Consider the following 15,998-nt stretch of genomic DNA (forward strand, 5'->3'; position numbering starts at 1 on the left):
AAATCAGAAGCGACCTTTCGCAGAGTATGTAATAAGTTTTTTCACACTTAAGTCTTTATATATGACTTTTTATATAATGAAATTACAGGCAGTGTTGGGAAGGTTACTTTGGAAATGTAATAGGTTACAGATTACAAGTTACTTAATTTAAAATGTAATAAGTAGTGTAACTTTTCAATTACTTTATTAAAGTAATGTAACTTTTTACTTTTAATTACTTTTTGATTACTTTTCTAAATTTCTATTTTCAACTGTTAATCATTTTAAAACATTTAAACCAGGCAGAGTTTACCTTACAGTAACACTTAACACTGATTAATGTCAGACTTTCAAAATCCTTTATCACTTGAATTAAGATTATAATAAGTAAGGGATAATATACATTTTTATTTTGCAATAACAACTGGCTGGATGTACATTATCTCACTTACACAGCTGCTTGATAGATTATTTTTTATCTTAGTTCTTAGTTTATTTTTATTTTGTGTCAAAATTATTAGACACGAATCTGATCTGAGTTGAAATATTTCAACGCAAAGCTTCCATGAAGAAATCAGTTGCTAGCAAACAGCAAGTTCAAACTAGACATTTTAGGGATACAGTGCAGTCATACCATCTTTTCTTACACAACATTTCACCACATAAATAATCAAGTAGTACTAGTTTGTTAGTTATCTTATAATCCGTTACAGTGTTAAAAAAAAAAGGCAGCAGCTGCATTTGTATGAAACAATAGAGCAAGTCCACGATACCAGGATGACAGAATTAAGAAATTGTCCACATAATGTTGAATTAAGCTTTAATATTTTATTAATTAACCAAATGCAAAGCTTCCACCAAGAAAAATGATCAAGCATATAGCACTGACTTAAGTTGCCCCGAATGAGTCTGAGCTGTGGAATAATTTAATTTAAAGCACAGCCACCACAAATTCAGACTTTTTTTTTTTTTTTTTTACTAATTTTTTGGGGCTTTTTATGCCTTTTATTGTGATAGGACAGTAGAGAGACGACAGGAAAGAGCTGGGAGGAGAGAGGGGAGTGGGATCGGCAAAGGACCTCGAGACGGGAATCGAACTCGGGTCACCGTGAGCGCACATATGTCGTCATAAAACCATAACATAAATAACATCATAACAAGAAATAGTTTAATAGCTATGATACTGGGTTTGGAATCAAATGTTGCATAGTTATGACAGAAAACACTAGCATCTAACAATGCCTTGGAAAAAACAATATTAAAAAATACAGTTTATGCATAAACCCAAATAGGGAATAAAACAGTTATCGAATAAGCATGTGTCCTATTCTGTGTCCTAAACTCCTGAAACATTGGTGTCGCATTTTAGAGCAGTCAATGCAATTTATGAAAGAAGTCAATTAAATCTGTAAGTGGGGGTGGGTGTGTGAAAAAAAATTCAGATGTAACCCCCTTTGTAATCACTGGCATTTTTCAAAAGTAACTGTAATTTAATTACACATTTTTTCTCAGTAACTGTAACTAATTACAATTACATTTATTTTGTAATTAAATTATGTAATTCCGTTACATGTAACTAGTTACTCCCCAACACTGATTACAGGTCTGATATTGTCAGGCGAAAGTGCAGTGTGTATAATGCGGTTTTCGTGTATAACCACCAGGCGGAGCTCAAACACAATACATGCTAAATAGCGAAAATGACACACTATATGTAAAGTCTAGGTTTAAAACACGCTTTGTGAATCTAAAATATGAGGTTAAACATTAACAAATGTGGATTTTGACTGCTGAAAGGAATAAAAAGGGTCAACTATCAATGGCAAATGATGACACTTTAATTATTAAGATACAGCAACACCAATTTGCAATAGTTAATATGGAAAAACAACACATATGAGACATTCACCCAGCTTTCAGATGTGTTTTTCAAAGACTGCACAATTCAAACCTTTCAAAGTCACTCAAATGCCCTCATAAAATTTAAATGATCCAGTCTGAACTGTATGCACCTTTTACATTTCAGAAGCATTTAAGCAGAACAAAAATACATATTCCAACAGAATGAAAAGATACATTTACATATCTAACTAGATTTGAACTGTTTTAAGTGCAAAGAACACTGGCGGCACCAGATTACTGTGCAGAATTCATTGCAAGATAAAACCATCGATCTCTTTCTTGACCTTGACAATCTCTGCATCATTAGAAAGATGTAAGACTCCAGCTTCAATATTTGACTGCTGTTTATGATAAAACATGGTTGCAGTTACAGTAATTTCATAATTTAAGTAAGGAGTACAAAATCAATCTGTGCTTTTTGACATTTTGGATAGAATACACACACGCACTCATATTCGGTCATGTCTACTCTGGTTTATTTATTCACATATCTTCACTGAACAGCATCCATTAGGGCTTTTAGTTTTAGTGCATATCTGATGAAATATTGACTCCATATTCTTTATTTTCAGAGGTGCTGGCCAATTCAAAAATTGATGTTGCAGTGTTTTGTGTGGTTGCATCTATCAAAGGACATTAGAAGCATCTTTTTCAACTTTTTCTTTTATCTCGGAAAAATGTCACATTTGTAATATTTTGGACTTTTAATGATGACAATTTTAACTTTATTAGGGCTATCACAATTTTCTCTATTTTTTATTTTTTTACACTTTGACTTAGTATCCCAATTTCGACTGTTAATCTCATAATTTGGACTTTTTGTCATAAAGTCATGTTCTGGACTTCTAATCTTAGTTATGACTTCGTATGCCAATTGTGACTTCTCTCATATCTCATAATTTCGACTTTATATGACATAACTTCATCTTTTTATCTCATTTAGTATCCCATTTTTGATTTATCTCATAATTGTCTTCGTATGCCATAATTTTGCAATTTTCTATCATAATGATAACTTTAGTATGTCATAAATTCAACATTGTATCTCATAATGTAGACGTTTATAACATACTTTTTTTAAGCCTAGTTATGACTTATTATGAGACTTTGTTAATTTTGTTAATTTCATCTTTGTATCTATAATCATGATTTAGTATCTCATAATTTGGACTTTTATCTCATAATTATGACAGTATACCATAAATATGTCTTTCTATATCATAATTATCACTTCAGTATGTCATAAATTTAACCTTTCACCTCATAATTTCGCCTTTTTGCCATGATTTAGACTTTATATCATGCTTTGGAGTTTTTATCCAAGTTATGACTTTTAGCCAATTTTGACTTATAATTATGGCTTTGTTTCTTCTAACATTAGCTTTATATGTCAATTTCATCTTTTTGTCTTATAATTATGATTTAGTATCTCACAATTTGGGCTTTTCTCTCATAATTATGACTTAGTATCCTATGATTTTATGTTTTAATAGATTACAATATTCACTTATGTCATAAAATCAACTTTTTATCTCAGTTTTTGACCTTTTATGTCATTGTTTTCAGTTATGACATAATTTGTCAATTTTGACTTATAATTAAGGCTTTTTATCTCATAATTTAAACTTTTTATGACATTTCATCTTTCATCTTATTATGATTCTTTATCCCATGTTTGATTTATCTCACAATTGACTTAGTATCCCGTAATTTTCTTTTTATATCATAATAATCACTTTAAGATGTCATAAATTCAACCTTTCATCCCATAATTTTGACATTTTGCCATTATTTAGACTTTTTAAAACATACTTTGGACTTTTTATAATCGCAGTTAAGAAATAGTATGTCAGTTTTGACATAATTATGGCTTTGTATGACTTTTTATGTCAATTTAATCTTTTTATCTCGTAATTTTGATTAAGTATCTCACAATCTGGGCTTTTGTCTCATAATTATGACTCGGTATCCTAACTTTTTTTTATTTTTTAATATATTATACTCATCACTTAGTATGTCATAAATTCTACTTTTTATCTCAATGTTTGACCTTTTATGTCATATTTGGACTTTTTTTTCCAGTTATGACATAATCTCATAATTTCAAATCTGTCAATTTTTATCTCATAATTATGATTTAGTATCTCAGAATTTGAGCTTTTATCTCAATTATTACAGTATCCATTTTTTTAAATATATTACAATCATCACTTAGTGTGTCATAAATTCAACTTTTAATCTCATAATTTTTACTTTTTTTGTCATATTTTGGACTTTTTAAAATCTCAGTTATGACTTTTTTTTGTCATTTTTGACTTATAACTATAGCTTTGTATCTCATTTCATCTTTTATGTCATAACTTCATCTTTTTATCTCATTTAGTATCCCATTTGTGATTTATCTTGACTTAGTATCTCACAATTTTGTCCTTTTATATCATAATCATTTTTCAACCTTTTATCACATAATTTTGACTAATTATGATTTAGTATCTCATAATTTGGGCTTTTATCTGATAATTATGACTTAGTATCCTATAAGTTTGTTATATTTAATATATTATAATATTCACTTCTTCAACTTTTTCATCTCATAATTTTTTACCTTTTATGTCGTATTTGGACGTTTTTTCAGTTATGACAGTATGTCAGTTTTTACTTATAATTATGGCTTTGTATCTCATAATTTCAACATTTTATGTCAATTTCATCTTTTATGTCATAATTATGATTTAGTATCTCATAATTTGGGCTTTTATCTCATAATTATGACTTAGTATGTCAGTTTTGACTTATAATTATGGCTTCGTATCTTATAATTTTAACTTTTTATGTCAATTTCACTTTTTTTTCTCAATTATGATTTAGTATCACATAATTTGGGCTTTTATACAACTTAATTTAATTTAATTATGACACTTTTAATATATTAAATTTTTTATTTAATTTTAATTTTAATATTTAATATATCTCACTTAGCATATCATAAATTCAACTTTTTTATCTCACAATTTCAACTCGTCATATTTTGGACTTTTTTTTTTTTTTAGTTATGACTTAGTATGTAATTTTTTGATTTGTAACTATAGCTTTGCATCTCATTTAGTCTCTTTATGTCATAATTTCATCTTTTTAAATCACATAACTGTGATTTAGTATCTCATAATGTGGATTTTTATCTTATTAATAAATTCAACGCTTTTTGACCATTTCATCATCTACCAGCCTAAGCAAGATCATATTTTAGGTATGGACGTCAGGACGGTGTGGGATATGCATGGGAGTATCTTCATCTATTTGCAGTGTGCCTCTATTTGCTTTCAGAGCTCGGTGTGTTGACCCACTGCGACTGTGAGCCGAAACACACCGCAGCAGCATCCACGGCCTTGTGCTCCAAATTCCTGAAACTCCTCCAAATCACACACACACACTGCAGCATGTGTCCGCAGTCCCGCTTTCGGCTGGCAGCTCTAGCTCTTTGGGGCCTCGCTGTGATAGTGACAGCTCATGTTTATGCATGATGTGGAGCTTCCCAGCGCTGAAGCGGAGCGCTGATGAAGCCATGCAAGCCCGGTGACGCGCGGCGCCTGGTACTGCGACCGAGCGTGTCCTCTCGTCAAGGACTGCGAGCAGACGGGAATAAAGCCCAGAATGAAGAGCCACATTAAAGAAGACAGTTCAAATCAGCAGCTGTCAGCGCAACGTCACCGCACGGCCAATAACAAACTCGTTTGAGAGCTGATGCGGTTAGCATTTAAACCGAAACAGGCAGTACTGATCAAAATATTAATAGAACAGAACAGTCACGTGCAATATGGCTAGCGCATATTTTATATGGGTTATTTTCATTTTCTGAAGGAAATCTGAGGGGGGAATTCATTAAAATGGTCCTAAAATGTCTCTGTTTGAATAAAATTCAGCTTTTTCTAGCAGGTGAAAATCCTCCTCAAGTAAAAATGGAATCATTTATGTTTGGAACACAATTGATGTCCATTTCTGACACATAAAGAAAAAAATTATGATTCAGTAAATTATGAGATATACATCTCATAATTATAAGTCAAATAATTACGAGATATAGGTCGTAATTATGAGATATGTCATAATTATGACAAAAATGTATTCATTGACAAAAAACGTGAAAGAGAATTTTAAGTCATAATCATGATCTTTTAATAATATTTTTGTCTTTTATGTCAATTATGTCTCAGTCTGTCATTTCTGACCTTTTATCTGGTTGTTATGACTTATGTCATAATTTAACACTTTTTATCTCAGTTTATCTTGGTTTTGTATCACATTTGCTTCTCTTTTTTTTATCCCAATCTATTTATCTTAGTGTCCCAATTTTTTACTTTTTGCTTTACAATTATCACTTAGTATCCCATAATTTTGTCTCTTTATATCATAATCATTACTTAGTTTGTTATAAATTCAACTTTTTCCATCTCATAATTTTGACTTTTTATGGCATAATTGAGACTGTGTGTCATATTTTGGACTTTTTTAGACAGTATGTCAATCTTGGTTTCATATCATAATTTCAACTTTTAATGTCATAATTTCACCTTTTTATCTCATAATTATGATTCAATACTCAAATGTTGACATTTTATCTCATAATTATCATTTAGTATGTCATAAATTCAACTTTTCTATCTCAAAACTGTCTTTTCATGTTAGAATTATATATTTGTAAATTATAATTTTGACTTTTTATGCCATAACTGAGACTTTTGGTGTCATATTTTAGTTCTCAGTTAAGAGTTACTATGTCAATCCTGGCACCATATCTCATAATTTCAACTTTTAATGTCATAATTCCAACTTTTTATCTCATAATTATGCATAATAACATTGAATGTCCCATTTTGTCTTTTTTATATCATAATCATCACTAAGCTTGTCAAAAATTCAACTTTTTGCATCTCATAATTTTGATTTTTATGCCATAATTAAAACTTTTTGTGCCATATTTTGTGCTTCGTATCTCATAATTTCAACTTTAATGTCATTATTTCAACTTTTTATATCCTGTTTATCCCATTTTATGTCATATTTTGGGCATATTATATCAGACTTTTTGTGTCATATTTTGGGTTTATCATAATCATCACATAGTTTGTCACAAATGCAACTTTTGCCATCTCATAATTTTGGTTTTTATGCCATAACTGAGACTTTTTATATCATATTTTTGGGCTTTTTAATCTCAGTTAAGTGTTATTATGTTGATCTTGGGTTTATATCTCATAATTTCAACTGTAATGTTATAATTTCAGCTTTTTGTCTCGTAATTGTGATTTAATATACAAATTTTTACATTTTATCTCACAATTATCATTTAGCATGAAATAAATTCAACTTTTCTGTCTTAAAATGGTCTTTTTTATGTCATAATTATAAATTTGTAAATTATAATTTTGACATTTTATGCCATAATTGAGACCATTGTATCTTTTTTGGGGCTTTTTAATCTTAGTTAAGACTTTGTATATCAACACTTGGCTTCATATCTCATCATTTCAACTTTTAATGTCATAATTTCAACTTTTTTTTTATCTCATAATTATGATTTAATGTCCCATGTTGTCTTTTTATATCATAATCATCACTAAGTTTGTCAAAAATTCAACTTTTTCCATCTCATAATTTTGCCATAATTGAGACTTTTTGTGCCATATTTTGTGCTTCATATCTCATAATTTCAACTTTAATGTCATAATTTCAACTTTTCATATTCCATTTATCCCATTTTATGTCATATTTTGGGCATATTATGTCAGATTTTTTATGTCATATTTTGGGCTTTTTAATCTCACTTAAGACTTAGTATGTCAATCTTGGCTTTATATCTCATAATTTCAACTTTAATGTCATAATTTCAGTTTTTTATCTCATATTTGTGATTTAATACCCCATTTTGACTTTTTATATCATAATCATCATAAATCATAAATTCAACTTTTTTCCATCTCATAATTTTGATTTTTATGCCATAATTGAGACTTATGATGTCAGATTTTTGGGGCTTTTTAATCTCAGTTAAATGTTGTTATGTCAATTTTGGGTTCATATCTCATAATTTCCCATTTTTATCTCATAATTATGATTTAATATCCAAAATTTGACATTTTCTCTCACAATTATCATTAAGTATGTCACAAATTCAACTTTTATATCTTAAAATTGTCTTTTCATGTCATAATTATAAATGTGTAAATTATAATTCTGACTTTTTATGCCATAATTGAGACTATTGTATCATATTTTGGGCTTTTTAATCTTAGTTAAGACTTTGTATATCAATCTTGGCCATGATATCTCATAATTTCAACTTTTTCTCTCATAATTATGATTTAGCATCCCAATTTTGGCTTTATCTCATAATTTGGAAGCGGAAATGAGCTCCCAAAGGATGACGCACATGCTGAAGTTTAGTGTTAGAGGTTTGTTCAGATCACTAACCGTAAGTATGAGCAATAGTATTCATTAAACCAGCAGTCATTTGCATGTCTAAGGCCTTCCAGTTCACACTGACTTCAGGCAGTCACTGTTTCACAGGCAGCCCTCATTACGAATCTGCTCTTCTGAGAGGAGCAATTTGCGGAACAAATGACTAGCAAAATGAACATTTAAAGATGAAGTGTGAATGCACGTGTGTGCGAGAGAGATGTCAGTGGGTGCGGCCAGCTAATCAGAGCCTGCATCTGCACACAGACTTCTTCATTAGAAGTAATTACACCAGTATAATGGGAAGCGAGCGAGAGAAAGATCAGACGAAGTCTATGTGCTCCGCTTAACAATGACAAAAACTACCGGAGTCGCTGTTTGTGTTTACTGTATGAATTATTTTCTCCCAAGGACCGTTTCAGTTACGAAAATGCCGAACAAAACTGAATATGTTCTAGATAGAAGACATATGAGTCACTAACCTGGCAAATCCAGCGATTAGTTCTTCTTCAAAAGCGCTCGCTGTATCAAGTGACAGTTGGCACATTAAATGGTGTACTTCAGCACACTTGACCTGTGGTGCAGAATCTGCAGATCAAATCCTCTGCAGGGACGTTCGCACATCTCTGTCACTGTCAGCCTCTTCAGAGTCAAAGCGCAAGAGCCAATCCAGCCCACTGATATTTAAGTGCTCGAACAGGGTTAGAGGCCACTGTCAGAGATAACAGACAGAGAGAGAAGGGTTAGACAGAACAGAATGGATAAAGAGCCAAAAAAGTAGAAAAGGATTTACTCCCAATGGGCTGACAAGAGGAGATAAATAATTTCAGTGCACAGTTTTCATTACAATGTGCCACATTGTCTCTTTCTCTCTCTTTTTTTTTCCCTTTCTTTCGTCCAGGCCTAATTGGTGAACTGAGACACATAAAAAGGAACTATAGCTCTAAATTTATACATATACACAGCGCCAGTCAAAAGTTTCTGAAAAGTAAGATTTTTTATGTTTTTTAAATAAGTCTCTTCTGCTCACCAAGCCTGCATTTATTTTATTCAAAGTACAGCAAAAACAGAAAAAAAAATTAAATATTTTTATTTTTTTTACAAGAACTGTTTTCTACTTGAATATATTTAAAAATTTAATTAATTCTTGTGATTTCAAAGCTTAATTTTTAGCATCATTACTCCAGTCACGTGATCCTTCAGAAATCATTCTAATATTCTGATTTGCTGATTTTAATAATGTTTTATTATTATATTATTATGTTGAAAACAGCTGAGTAGAATTTTTTCAGGTTTCTTTGATGAATAGTAAGTTCAGAAAAACAGCATTTATCTGTAATACAAATCTTTTGTAACATTATAAAGTCTTTATCATCACTTTTGATCAATTTAAAGCATCCTTGCTAAATAAATGTATTAATTTCTATAATTTCTATAATAGAAATATAATATAATTATAACTATTTCTATAATAAAAGACTCGAAGCTTTTGAATTTCAGATAAATGCTGATCTTTGGATCTTTCTATTCATGAAAGAATCCTGAAAAAATGTACTCAACTGTTTAAAATATTGATAATGATAATAATAAAAAAAAATCTTGAACAGCAAATCAGCATATTAGAATGATTTCTGAAGGATCATGTGACACTGAAGACTGGAGTAATGATGCTGAAAATTTAGCTTTGATCACAGGAATAAATTACATTTTAAAATATATTCAAATAGAAAACAGTTATTTTAAATAGTAAAAATATTTCACATTTTAACTGTTTTTGCTGTACTTTGGATCAAATAGATGAAGGCTTGGTGAGCAGAAAAGACTTCTTTAAAAAAAAAAAAAAAAAAAAAAAACATTAAAAGTCTTACTGTTCAAAAACTTTTGACTGGTAGTGTATTCCCAAGTTTGGGATCTGTTTAATGTTTCTGAATTAAATAAAGCCTCCATTTATTTGGTTAAAATGCAGTAAAAACTGTGAAATTGTGGAATATTATTACAATTTAAAATAACTGTTTTCTATTTGAATATTTTTTAAAGTGTTATTTATTCCTGTGATCAAAGCTGAATTTTCAGCATCACATGATCTTAATAACAGAACGTTCAAACTGCATTTACTTGAAAAATAAATTTCTTTACTATCACTTTTGATCAAATATTGCTGAACGAAACTATTAAAAGTAAATAAATGCAATTAAATAAAAAACAATAATAATAAAATAGCATATAAAACATCACAGGCCTACAAACATCAAATCTTTTCTTGAGGATCAACCATTCAAACAGCCCCCCGTGGCAAAGAACTCACATTATATTAATTTAAATATAAATTAAATAATTACTCATTTAAATGTAATTTACTAGACCACATAAACCCACTGGATGATAGCAGTGCTTTTCACCTTCTGAAAATTCATAAACTAGCTTGCTAATTAAGACCGTGACCTACATTGGCAAACAAGATCAGTCACAAACACTCATTTCCTGGTGGAAATGACCAAGATGATGCTCACAGATACCACAGCGATGTGATTACATTATCAATGACACTAAAGAGGATACACGTGAGTGATCTGTGACCTGTTGCATGACATATTTAGCTTCATAGCAAATTTATTGAAACGATTACGAACAAACGCAGAAGACACATTCATTAGTGATCACCCGCAAATGAACTGCTGGCGAATCTTAATGAGGATGTTGAGATATCAGGCTCCTTCAGTTACATCATTTTTAATCTTCTCCTGCGCATTTACTCGCATCGATTCCGTGCAAACAACGAGACGAGATACGTTCGCAAACAAGAACCTATGAACAGATGATGATGGATGTGAAAATAACCAGCAGAGGCGCGACAGGGATTCAACACAATGTGCTTTCGCAGAGACTGAGCCAAACATAATAAAACCTAGTTTACTTAGTTGGCTCTTATTTTAAAGTCATATATTCCAGTTATATGTAAACGCTGATGCTGGACAGGATGCGTCACCTGCGTGTTTAATACCCAGATGATGAAGCACAGACCCATGATGGAAGTGTTTTCGTAGTGCGCACTCATTCACTTAAATCATCCGGAGTCTTGTTCAGTCCTGTTTCTGCTAACAATCACGTAGCGAGCGTTTGTTAATATGTGCAGACAATCCTACAGATGGTGAAGGAATGGCTATTAAGACTTGTATAATACATAAATGATGTCTCTTACTGAAATATGTAGTAGAAAATCCATGAAAGATTTATGTTATTTAAAAAATCCAGATCGTTTTATACAGATTTGGGCTATGAGGGGCGCCATTATTTTGATGATGTGAAATGGTCTGCTACTGCTGCCACCTGTTGCTATTTTTACCATAACATAACTTGGAAAATAATATACTGATACAATGACCACAGCTACTGAAAGAGCTTACAGGTGACGATGGAATGAGAGTCCAAACAGCTGATAAAAACATCATAATAATACACAAGTAATCCACATCATTCCAGTGCATCAGTTAACATCTTGTTAAGTGAAAAGCTGCATGGTTGTAAGAAACAAATCCATCATTAAAAAAAAAATAATTTTAACTTGTCGCCAAAATATGAATGCATAATCCATAATATCACTTTCTCCAATTAAAAAATCATTTTGTTTGAATATACTCACCCTTAGGCCATCCAAGATGTAGATGAGTTTGTTTCTTCATCAGATTTGGAGAAATGTAGCATTACATCATTTGCTCACCAATGGATGTGAATGGGTGCCGTCAGAATGATAATAATCCACAAGTAATCCACACCACTCCAGTCCATCAATTAACATCTTGTGAGATGAAAAGCTTGCTTTTTTGTAAGAAACAAATCCATTAAGACGTTTTAACTTTAAATTGTCAGTTTTGGCCAAAATATGACTCTGTAATGCATAACATCGTTCTCTCCAGTGAAAAAATTGTCTTGTTAGAACGTACTCACCCTCAAACCATCCATGATGTAGATGAGTTTGTTTCTTCATCAGATTTGGAGAAATGTAGCATTACATCACTTGCTCACCAATGGATATGAATGGGTGCCGTCAGAATGAGAGTCCAAACAGCTGAGAAAAACATCACAATAATCCACAAGTAATTCACAACACTCAAGTCCATCAGTTAACATCTTGTGAGATGAAAAGCTACGTGTTTGTAAGAAACAAATCAATTAAGATGTTTTAACTTTAAATTGTCAGTTCTGGCCAAAATATGACTCTGTAATCCATAATATCGTTCTCTCCAGTGAAAAAGTCGTCTTGTTAGAATGTACTCACCCTATTTTATAAATCTTTCAGTGACCAAATTTCACCATTGCTTTTGGAGGTTTTTAATGAATCATTTGAAAAAGGCTGTCTACCACTAACATTTTATCAGGCTAATATTTCGTTAATACACAAGGCAGATAAGGACCCCTTAGACCCTAGTTCATAAAGACCTATCAGTCTTCTTGATGTTGATGATAAAATTTTGGCAAAGGTTTTAGCCACCCGTCTTGAGAAAGTTCTTCCTTCTGTGATCTCCACAGATCAAACAGGATTCATCAAGAATCGCCTCCTATTTTTTAACATCAGAAGACTATTAAACATTATTTACACATCAAGTCTGAATCCCACTCAACCCGAGGTACTTATTTCTATGGATGCAGAAAAGGCTTTCGATCAGGTTGAGTGGGATTATCTTTTCGCCACTCTGGAAAAATGTGGATTTGGTTCTAATTTTATTTCATTTATTAAATTACTGTATGCCCACCCTCAAGCTTCTGTACAAACAAATAATAACAACTCAGGTTATTTTCCATTAAGTCGATCTACAAGACAGGGTTGTCCCCTGTCACCCCTGCTATTTGCTTTAGCTATAGAACCCTTGGCAATTTCTCTATGTACATCTACAGCCTATAGTGGGATAATGAGAGGGGTAAAAGAACACAAGTATTGTTATATGCTGATGATCTTTTAGTTTACATTTTTAACCCCTTACAATCGGTACCAATCATTATGTCAATTTTAGATAAATTTGGAAAGATCTCAGGATACAAGATTAATTGCTCTAAAAGTGTCATATTTCCGATCAACCCTAAAGCCCAATTAGAAACACTTTCATCTCTTCCTTTTAAAGTAGTAAACTCATTTAAATACCTAGGAATCACAATACCTAGATGTTTTTCTACACTTTTTAAAGACTGAGGCTATACAAAAATACTCAACAAATTTTTAAGAAGTGGTCCACTCTCCCTCTTTCTTTAGCAGGTCGTATTAGCACGGTGAAAATGAGTATTTTGCCCAAATACCTATTTCTTTTCCAATGTATTCCAGTCTACATCAATCAAAATCAAGTCATTTTTTAAAAATTTGGATAGATTAATTACCTAATATATTTGGAACAAAAAGAATCCTAGAATCAAGAAGACATATTTACAGAGGATTAAACCGAAAGGAGGGATGGGTCTACCTCATTTTCAGCTATATTATTGGGCATGTAATATAAGAGCACTTTCATTTGGAATGCAAGAGGGGTCAACAGAATGGTGTGATATAGAAAATAAATCATGCTTTCCTTCCTCTTGGCCAGCTCTAATTTATTCAGCTTTGTCTGCCCCCTCTCCAACTAGATTGAACAATCCAGTGGTTTCAAATGGATGTAAATGGGTGCCGTCAGAATGAGAGTCCAAACAGCTAACAAAAACGTCACAATAATTCACAAGTAATCCACACCACTCCAGTCCATCAATTAACATCTTGTGAGATGAAAAGCTACATGTTTGTAAGAAACAAATCCATCATTAAAAAAATGTAACTTTAAATTGGCGGTTCTGGCCAAAATATGACTCCATAATCCATAATATCGCTCCAGTGAAAAAATCATCTTGTTTGAATGTACTCACCCTCAGGCCATCCAAGATGTAGATGAGTTTGTTTCTTCATCAGATTTGGAGAAATGTAGCATTACATCACTTGCTCACCAATGGATGTGAATGGGTGCCGTCAAAATGAGAATCCAACACAGCTGATAAGTAATCCACACCACTCCAGTCTATCAGTTAACATCGTTTGCGTTTGTAAAAAATAACATCTTTAACTTTAAACTATCGTTTTGTGTGAATAAGGAGAGAAATATGCACAAACCAAGCAGCGTTTACAAGCAGAAACTGTCCAAAACAAACATGTAGGTGGATTTTGATGTTAGAGGACAACAGGAGATGGATGTCTTTACTGGAGGAAGCATTATTATGATATACAGACTCATATATTGGCCAGAAGCGATGGTTTTAAGTTAAAATGTCTTAATGATGGATTTGTTTCTTACAAACACGCAGCTTTTACTTCACAAGATGTTAATTGATGGACTGGAGTGGTGTGGATTACTTGTGAATTATTGTGTTTTAATCAGCTCTCATTCTGACAGCACCCATTCACATCCATTGGTGAGCAAGTGATGTAATGCTAGATTTCTCCAAATCTTCTTGATCTGTAAGACAGTTTTGCACAAACCAACAACCATTCCTTTAATTTCTGATGTGAGAAGTTTCTGCAAAAGTATTTACTCACTGCGAAGTCTGCTGTTTGTTGCTTTCATGGTTTGGTCAGGCCTTTAGTAAAGGGTGCTTGTGTATTTTCCAGCCATATACAGTCATGAAATGGTGTGAAGCCAGGCGAGGGTCATTAGTTGTGGGCCAGTGATGATCAAATGGTTTGTGTGTGGAGGTTATTAATGTGGCTCCGTGAACACATAGGCAGCTGCGACAGACATCTGTGAGTTAATGAAAACTTCACAACGCCACTAAGGCGACCGCTGAAGGGGGAAAGAACTGAAGAAAAGGCAAGAAATGAAAGAATGGATCATGCTGGAAGGGAATAGGATGGAAACAAATCATGATACAGCTGGAATGGAATGAAATAGATCTGGATGGAACGAATCGGAATGGAATGGAATGGAAATGGGCTTGGAATAGAGAATACAAAGAAATCAGTAACACTTTACAATAATGTTCTATGCTGTAGGATTAGTTAATGCATTAGGTATCATGAACTAACAATGAATCACTATTACAGCATTTAATCTAGGTTAATGCTAATTTAGAATTGTGCTATTATTAATTCATTCATTTAGGTATCTTATCTTAGCGGCTTAAATATAATGTCATAAATAATATTATTAAAATATGTTACATATTTATAATTACAATTATCTAATGATTATTCATTCTGGGTTCAAAAGGAGAAATAAAAATACTTAATTTGTTCTGCATACTGGATATTCAATTAAATAAATAAATAAATAAAAATAAATTCATTCTGTTACATTTTCATAGTTGTAATCATCTAATGATTAATTACTATTTCTTTTAGTTTCAAAAAGCATAAAAATACTTACATTTTCAGCATACTGGATATCAGACAAATTATATATATTTTTTATATTTGAAAAATATATATATATATATATATACACACACATACTATTAATATTATAATCAATTTTAAGTGTAATTTAATGTAATGTCGTAAATAATATGATTCAAATATATGACATTTACAGTTCGTAACCATTTAATCATTAATTTTTTGGGTTCAAAAGCAGAAATAAAAATACGTAATTTCAATATAATGTCATAAATAATATTATTAAAATATGTTACATATTTATAGTTATAATCATCTAATG

The sequence above is a fragment of the Labeo rohita genome, chromosome 25 (assembly GCF_022985175.1).
Source record: "Labeo rohita strain BAU-BD-2019 chromosome 25, IGBB_LRoh.1.0, whole genome shotgun sequence".
In the NCBI taxonomy this organism is placed as follows: domain Eukaryota; kingdom Metazoa; phylum Chordata; class Actinopteri; order Cypriniformes; family Cyprinidae; genus Labeo; species Labeo rohita.